Source organism: Microtus ochrogaster, chromosome 8 (assembly GCF_000317375.1).
Source record: "Microtus ochrogaster isolate Prairie Vole_2 chromosome 8, MicOch1.0, whole genome shotgun sequence".
Lineage (NCBI taxonomy): Eukaryota > Metazoa > Chordata > Mammalia > Rodentia > Cricetidae > Microtus > Microtus ochrogaster.
The window spans coordinates 18,236,393-18,245,399 of NC_022015.1; the positions used below are offsets into that span (position 1 = coordinate 18,236,393).

At 51.7% G+C, this 9,007-nt stretch overlaps 1 protein-coding gene across 1 annotated transcript in view; it reads left to right on the forward strand.

The window, feature by feature from the left end:
* The first annotated feature begins 4,172 nt into the window (after positions 1-4,172).
* Il4r (interleukin 4 receptor) overlaps positions 4,173-9,007 on the forward strand; it is a 26,089-nt gene continuing 21,254 nt past the window's right edge. The window contains exon 1 of the mRNA XM_005351189.3: positions 4,173-4,226. The gene's annotated coding sequence lies outside the window, so the exon portion shown is untranslated. The remainder of the gene's footprint in view (positions 4,227-9,007) is intronic.

A 9,007-nucleotide genomic window follows, 5' to 3' on the forward strand; every position in this document is an offset into this window, starting at 1 on the left:
CATAGCAAGACCTTGTCTCCAGGAAATAAGGGGAGGAAGGAGGGAGAAGAGGTACTTATTTGCAGACTGCAAATAAGATATACAAATGGCAATGTAAAAAAAAAAAAGCATATAAAAAGAGTGGCTAAAATCCAAAACTCAACAGCACCAAATGCCAGAACAGATGAAGCACAACCAAATGGATGTGTTGTCTGACTGCTTTCTAAAAGAAAAACCCACGTTTTTATCCATGTGTTAGGGCTCTCGCAGCCTCGCTCAGACAAGCTTCTTATAATGGGCGGCAGCTAATGCAGACTGAAAACTGGTCCAAGCTTGAGAATGGATGGCTGTTGAGAGCTCAGCCTGAAACAGGTCATCTCTGTCATCGCTCCCACAGCTTAGAGAACACAGCGGAGGAAGGCGGAAAGGATGTGAGAACAGGAGGTTTGGGGATGGCGCTGTGAAACACTGGACATGACACAGCTGTTACATTCATGAAATTACAGCAGCAATGGTTGAGCCACACAGACTGGACCCTTTAAACACGCCATGATAGAGGAGAGTCGATCCAGGGAGATCTAACCTCTCTCCGAGGAGCCATTGGCAGTTTCTGACTTCTACCCCCATCATTCCTTCTCTTACTAGCATCATCAATAGTAGAAGCTAAAGCAGGAACAGGTTGAACTGTATAACGGCTACCAGAGGAGAGGGGTTATTTGTTCAATGATACAGCCACGAAACAACAAAACAAAAAACAAAACCTCCCCCCGAAGCCCATAAAACTGTAAGGGGGGCTACAACAAGGGAAGGGTGCAGTGGGCAGAGTGGGGGGCCTTAGTGAGGCCACTGAGGGATATACATGCATAAAATCATCAACTAGCACTTTTTATTACATGTATTTATTTATTCTCAGGGAAAGGGTACACGCCATAACCCATGTGTGGGGGACAGCTTGAAGGAGTTGGTTCTCGCCTTCCATTGGCCAGGAATCAAACTCAGCTCATCAAGCTTGGCAATAAGTGTCTTTACCAGAAGAACCACCCCACCAGTCCTGTTCTGTGGGTTTTGGTAAAGGCATGACATATGAACCTCTGTAAAGATGGAAGGAGAAAACTGACTCCACAGAGTAATTCTCTGACTTTCACACGCCTGTGGTGGCACACAGGCACCTCCCTCCAAGAATAACAAATAAAATGAAGCTTTAAAAACACTAACATTCGAGCTAGTCTGTACATGGGTAGTAACTGTTCCACGCTGTGCAGAATATGGATAATGATAACTGGGCAGAGCGTGTGTGGAGTCTATTTTTGAGTCAGTCAGCTGTCATCTCAACATCACTGTGACAAGGACCTGGCATGACTTAACCAGAGGTTCGCTTTGGTTCGTAGTTCCAGACATTTCTGTCTGAGTTTTGGCTTGCTCCATGGTTTTTGGACTTGTCTAGCTGAACTGGTGAGATTCAGGCTTTGTATGTCTGCAGATGGCGGTAACAGGGCAAGGCGGAAGAAAGCTGCTTGCCTTGGGGCAGCCAGAAAGCAGAGAGAGCAACAGGAAGGAACCAGGGACCAATCTACTCTTCCAAGGTGCACCCCTGGTGACTTACATCCTCCAGCCAGCACTCCCCAGTTGTGCCGCCAGACAGCGAATCCACTGGTGGGTCTGTCTAGGGAGTAGGTCAGAGTCCTTAGGATCCAGTGACCTCTCAATGACTGTGTCCACAGATTGGAGACTACGCAGCAGCACAAGAGCCCTTTGGGACTCTTCGCAGGGGGACAATTGCAGTACTACATGCTCAATTCTTTGTTTCACCTGCGTGTGTACATGTATGTGCAGGTGCTTGTTTGGGCGGGTTTACAGGTCGGTGGAGGGCATAAGTCAACTTTGGGTGTTGTTCCTCATGAACTGTCTGCTTTTTTTGTGTGGGGGGGTGGGGAGGTACTGGGTATTCAGCCTGGGTTCTCATGCATGCATGCTAGGCAATTACTCTACCATCAATCTATAACCCCAGCCCTCACCTTGTTTGTGTTTGTTTGTGAGGGAGGATCTCAGGCAGTACATGTTAACGTCAGGCCTGCTATGCTGACCTTAAACTTCATTTGCCTCCATTTCCCCTCCATCTGTGATCCTACACTGAGATTACATGCATTTGCCACCATGCTGAGGTCATGGACTGCTGGGGATTGAACTCAGGGTCTCACTCATGCTAGGCAGATACTCTACCAACTGAACCACAGCCTCCGCTGGGTGTTCTGCTCTATCGCCCTCCACTTTATTCCCTTGGGAAAGAGCAGTTCACTGAATCTGGCAAGGTTGGCAGCTAAAAAGCTCCTGCAAACTTACATCCACTTCCCACAGCACAGAATTACAGGCAAATGCAGCTTTTCACTCCCATGCTGGGATCCAAGCTCAGGCCCTCAGGCTGGTACAACAAGTGCCCTTCCTTATCCGCTGTGCCTTGTCTCCAGCCCCACCCTCAGCTTCTTACATGGGTGCTGAGGTTCAAACTCACATCCACTGAGGGGATCAAACTGAGCTTTCTGTCAGGCAGGGTGCACGCCTTTAAGCCCAGCACTGGGGAGACAGAGGCAGGTGGATCCTGAGAGTTTGAGGCCAGCCTGGTCTAAAGAGTTAGTTCCGGGATAGCCAAGATGGTTACACAGGGCAATGCTGTCTCAAAAAAACCAAACAAACAACAAAACAACTGAGCTTTCTCCCCAGCCTAGTTTGGTTCAATTTTGCTATCACACTGTCACTGTTCCAAAAGCAGTCTATTAAAATCTGAAGTAAGCTCCAAGGCAGCTAGCTCTATGCGCTATGCTGGAATGTGCTCTGAGCCTGTAATGAGGCAAGCTTGGGAAGCCCCTGAACTGAGAGACAGAGCCCGGATTATCTGGGGCTCCCAGCCCTTTCACAGGCCAAGCAGAGTGGTCACTCAAGAAGTCTGGGACTGTGGCGGGAAGGTAACCCACTGCTATGGTCTGTCTTTGTGGCCAGCTTCCTTGGTTCTGTTTCGACATCGGTGCAGATTCATAGAAAGGTTGCAAGAGGAGCACTGAGAATTCCAGCCGCAGTGCCCCCGACATTTCCAAACACCTCCCCTGACCGCATGAGCACTGGCCTTCCCGTCTGTCAGCACTGTTTAGATTCTGATTTCACAACCAGGCATGCAGTCTCTGGCCCAGCTGCTTTCTTGGCCTAGTTCTGCAGAGCTTCTCTGAGTACCTAAGCCAAGCAGCGCTGCTTCCAAGCACCAAGCCTCTCACGTGGTTCCTTTTCCCAAACTGGGGTCACGGAGTGTGGCAAGGGTAGCCCACCGTGCCCTGAGTCATCCAGTTACCATAATGCAGAGCCAGCGCGCAGACAGGTGGCCCAGGAGGGATATAAAGGTGATTTTCAGACTCAGAAGACAGCGAGGTGTGGTGGCTCATGCCTGTAATACTAACTTGGGAAGCTGAGACTGGATAGCTGTGAGTTCAAGTTCAGACTGGGCTACAATATAACAGCCATCGCTGCATAGCAAGATCCTGTCTCAAAAACCATAAACTAAGCAAAACCAAACCGTAATTCAAAAAGCAGGATGGCAAGCCGGTGGAATGGCTCAGCTGGCAAAGACTCTGGTCGGCCACAGTTGCGCGGGAGTAAGTGCTATCTTTTTTTTTTTTTTTTTTTTTCATTTTTACAAGGATTCTGGGGATAGAACTCATCCTCAGACTTGCAGGCTATCTCACAGTCCCCTCAGCTAGTTTCTTAACAGCTCCATCTATGCCTCTGCTTTTCCATCTGGAAAGAATGGTTGGTTGCACATGACTCCCTCGTGAGGTAGTGGCAGCATGGTCTGCCAGAACCTGACGAGAAGCACTGGCTCCTGATTGATGAGCTGTTTTGCTTTCTAATTCCTCAGGCGCAGGCGCGGGGTAAACATTGGAAGAATGAGCAAACAGCCGTGATCACAAGCCCCGCTGGTCTGTTGGGCCAGGACAAAAATTCGAATCCTGAGGTCCTGGAACTCATAAGCCAGAGCCCCCGACGGCTGCGGCCGCTTGAGGTAGGGCACGCAAATGACAGGGCAACAAAGCGAAGACCCGCCAACCGCGAGTGAAAATGAGAGGACGGTGGGGCGGGGCATGTAAATGATCGTGCACGGGGCGGGGCGTCTCATGTAAATAAGGGGCCCCAGGCGCGTAGGAAGCCGGGCGAGGTCCGCGCGCAGGAAAGCCCCGCGCGGCGCGTGGAGCCTGAGCGCACAGGTAGGAATGGGCGGTGGGGAAGGCTCAGGACCAGCCAGAGGTGGCCGCGGAACTGAGCGGGGCTGGGACCAGAGTCCGCGGATCCTCGGGTGGGCGTGGGGCTGCTGGGCTCCCCTCCCGGTCAGGGTCGCCAGCCGTCGGGCAGCGGGTCGGAAGCAGGTGGACCGCCCGCCCTTAGCAACCCAGGCAGCCTCGGCCGTCCCAATCCGGACGGGACGCTAAGGGATCTAGAAGCTGAGACTTCCAGGCTCCTCCCAGGTTCCGGTTCAGTAACCCAGGAACCTGAGTGTTTATTGTGGCAAACTGGACGTTGTATAAGCCAGCCAGTTTCTGATTCAGAGCCTGTCCCCAAACCAACACTCCTGGGCCCTGCCTTTCCCCAGCCCTCTGGGAAGTGTGGGGCCCACTGTGGCCTTCACCTTACAGGTTTTTCGGAGTCTGGGGGCGTTTGCTGGGACATTTGTCCTATCTTAAAGTCTGATGGGAAAATTGAGGATTGTGGAAATGTCTGGCCAGAAGAGAGTCATGAGATTCCACAGTCCTGGCAAGGCCTCTTAGAAATCCGCCCGAGGAGTCATGACTGCACTGGGGGACACTGAGGCAGAGATGGGAAGTGACCAGTGTTCCATTCGTTTGTTCTCCATCTCATCTGTGCTCTGCTTGCTGTTTCGGGCTCTGCTGTCTAACCGAGGGAAGAACACATAAGACAGAAGGTTAGGGTTTAATGGGCAAGACACCTCTTCCTAGGGAAGTGCAATCCCTGAGCCAGTTTGGGGTGTGGGAGAGCACCTTGGCAGGTTGAGAATCTGAGACAAGAGAAGGCATGCTGAGCTGTTGATACAGCATGCGCAAAGGCTAGAAGGTAGGAAAACTCACTGTACCACCTAGCTAAGAGAAAAGCCAGATGTGTGGAAAGGTAGACAGTGCTGCAGGAGGTCCTGGGTGTCCTGCTGGTGGGCTTGGGTGAGTCACAGGGCCAGCCTCCTGGGCCTGCTGCTCCTGGATCTTGAGGGCAGGGATGGGGAACCCCGGGTGAGTTGTCAAACCGGCCACACACTGGTAATTGGGCAGGGTTGTGGTCATCTGACCATTGACAGTGTCTGGGTTGTGTTGTGAAGTGCTGAGGTCTTCTCCAGTGCCCTCCCAGACTGAGGAAGGCCAGGTGGTCAGGGAGGCTGTCCCTGAGGCAGGCACAATGGCCTGCTGCTATACTTGGCGACAGATGAAGAGAATGCTTGGCCTTGTCCACACCACACCTCACGTTGCTGCCTTTGGGGTCTGGGGCAGCCACCCAACTGGGGTACACATTCAAACTTGGCACAAGAAGCTTGTCATGATCCCCATGGCCTAGGAGGTCTGTTTGGGAGGTGAGGCTTGTTGGTTGAAAGCCAGAGCTCCTGCCCAGCAAAGGCTTGATTTATTTCTTGTGTGCTTCGAGCTCAGTCTCTGTTGTGAAGTTCTGAGAACACTCTGGCATTGTGGTGAGGGTACATAACGTCATTTATACCCCATTCAAACGTGCACCTAGGGACAGCAGGCACTAAGGAGAACATGAACAAATCTTTATTGTCACCCACAAGGATTAATTTGGCAAAGTGAGAATCCTAACATCCAGTTATGCAGTGTTTTTGCTGGGGGTCCCGCATCAGAGAGTGACAGAGGAAGGCAGGGACCAGAGGCTCCTTTCCTCCCCACCTGGCACTGCCCTGTGCCTGTGTCTGCCGTGCCAGCACACTCTTGAGCCTCTGAGGTCAGTCTGGCTGTGTCTGGCTGGATTTCCTATTCTGGGCTGGCATATCTGCATGAGGCTTGCATGGGTGCAGATATCCAGCATTAATCAGACAGAGCGTCTTGGAGTCCAATGTTCTGAGCCAAAGGCAGGGAGTTGGGGAGTAGGACTAAAGACAGGGGCCCAGCTTCCAATCTGACCTTGCTGCTCCTACCTGTGTAATCTCAAGAAAATCTCTCTGCATCCCTGCACCTCCCATTTGTCAGAGGTATCTGGGATGAGAATGGTCAGGAGATGGTGTTTCTAAACCATTGCTTGTTGGGGGGGGGCAAGGCAGTTGACTGTGTTCTCCCCCTTAGAGTGACATTGCTTTTCCGAGCTGCCCCTGGCACTTCTTCACTCTGAGGGGCCAGGTGTGCCGGGTGCTGTATCAGGACAAAGATGGGGTGTTTGACAGAGTCCTTGCAGTTTAGACTGCCCTAGAGGAAGAGACTCTCCCGCAGACTCTGAAGAGTAATCAGTGTCACTCCGTAGCACCACGCTTGCCAGCCACTGGTTGAGGGGTGAGGCCAACCCTGTTGGGTCTTGAGTGGCAGTCAGTGGCAGGGCCAGGCAGGGGTCCTGCAGAAAGATGGGAGTGAGAACAAGGGTCAGTAGGTGTCTCTTGGAGTGGTGACACAGGGCTTCCTGTCGCCTGTGGGCTACGCGTGCCGTTCAATCTCTTGAGCACATCATGTCTTTCTAAGAAGCGCTGATGTCAGGCAGTTCCAGGTGCTACCACCACTGACTCATGCAGATGCTGGGGCCCACAGCCTCTTGGAGGCAGCAGAGCTTCAAGTGGGGGCCCCGGCTGAGGGACTCTTAGATGTGTGGGCATTGGGAAGGCAAGAAGTGGGTTTCAGGGGGTTGGTGGGAAGATAGGGGGTGCTCTGGGACTGAGAGCCTCCAGCCCCCAGAAGTCGTTACAGATTGAAGGTCAATGCTCTTGTGTGTTGGGTATTAATCAACAGGCCAGGGTCAAAACCCCGAGTGACCAAGCAGTAGAGGCCCCCGGAAGCTGACAGTCCTGAGGAGAAGGTGACTCTAAGGGGGTGACTTTAGGGTTGAAATCCCGAATAGAAAAGAGCAAGTATAAAGACGCTAAGCAGCGAACCTTGCCCACAGCAAGGAGGCAGTGGGATGGGATGGGACTGGGGGAGCAGAGAAGGGCAGGAGTGGAAGTCAGGGGAGGAGGGAGGAGCCAGACAGACACCTGTATTATCTTATTTAGTTTGTTTAAACCCTGGGAGGCGAGGGGCTGTAGGACGCTCAACTTTTCTGGATGAAGTGACAGAAAAGTTCAGTTGGGGTCACTCAGCGAACCTCTCACCTTCACCATTGGTCATAAACAACGAAAATTAGTCTCACAAGATGAGCTCCCTCTCCTGTCCATGCCGCTGAAGTCAGGTTTTTACTTGGCTGTGCGCAATAATCTTGTGAAAGCTGCCAGACCCCCACCCAGCCAGTTTACAGATGACCAGTAGATGAACCCCTTCCCCACAGCCCCAGAGAGCGAGAAAGCTGTGTGGGGGCGGGGACAAGTACATAGAAGCCTGTTGGGTTGAGCTCCAATCCCCAAGGAAGAAAACAGGCTGCTGTAGAGACCTGCCAGGTGACACACCTCTGTTCAAGCTCCCTGGGGAAGGAGGAGCGTTTAAAAGAACAAGGTTGTCTTGGTTGGATCCGGGAAACGTCGTTTACAGGCCCATTTTGGAGAACTTGGTCTGCCTGAGGTTTTCTAGGGCAGCCAGAGGAGTGTTCTGTCTTTTCAAATGAGGAAGTGAGACCCGGGGTGGGGAGGAGAGCTGTGGCCTGGCCCCTGGCCGGCCGTGGGCTGGCTGTCCTTCCAACCAGCAGAGTCGCAGTCTCCTGTCCACTGGCCTCTGGGACAGCGAGGTCCTACCGCATTGCTCTGGGGATGACCACTGAGACCAGCTTTCCGGGAACCTCAGATTCCTGGCCCTGGTTCTGCTCCCTTGGAGATACTGACTATCGCTCCGCTCCAGCCTAACGCTCCTTTAGTACAGACTGTTCGGCTACAGTTAGTTATTCTAGGTGTTCCATCTACCTTTGGTGACTTTTGTGTTCAGATTGACTCCAAATTTGACTTGGTTGGAGTCCTATTTAAAGACTTTGAGGTCAGAGCCCAAGGAGACTGGGAGACTATCACCTCCTCCTATCCGGAGCAGGTCCTATCTCTTGCTATCTGCAGTTATAGTTTATGAGAGCCTGCAGCCCCCTTGGCATTTGTAATGGTTGGGCCGAGGGAACCTCTATTTTTCTCTACGGTGTTTTTCCCACCTGAAATGTATTGTTTGAGGCTACAGTTGTCTTCAGTCTTTCTTGTTTTCCAGTATTTTCTGGCTAAATAAGTCTGTGCTGTCCATCCGTCTGTCACTGCTGGAGAGGTGCTAATTTCTTCTTGTGTCTGCTGCGGAAGCTGTTTGGAAATGCTGTGTGCTTTTGGAGTGTTTTGCGACAGGTGGAGTTTTCTGTGATCTCTGCTATGGATCCTAAATCTGGTCCTTCAGGATGCTGTGGCAGGCATATGTAGCTTCTGTCTCAATAGTAGGGAATTTGTTGGTCTTTTAAAAAGGATTTTTTTTTTCTGGCCATTTTTTCCCTAGCTGCTCTGATGTGTTTGAAAGGATGTATGTGTGTGTGCATATGTGCGTGAAGTTCCGTGTCTTCCTGGATCACTGCCCCCTTGTATGCACAGCTGGGTTTATGTGCGTGTACATGAAGTCCCGTGTGTTCTTGGATCACTGTCCCCTTGTATGCACAACTGGGTTTATGTGCGTGTACATGAAGTCCCATGTGTTCTTGGATCGCTGTCCCCCTAGTATGCACAACTGGGTTTATGTGCATGCACATGAAGTCCCATGTCTTCCTGGATCGCTACCCCTTTGTATGCACAGCTGGGTTTATGTGCGTGTACATGAAGTCCCGTGTGTTCTTAGATCGCTGTCCCCCTAGTATGCACAACTGGGTTTATGTGCGTGTACATGAAGTC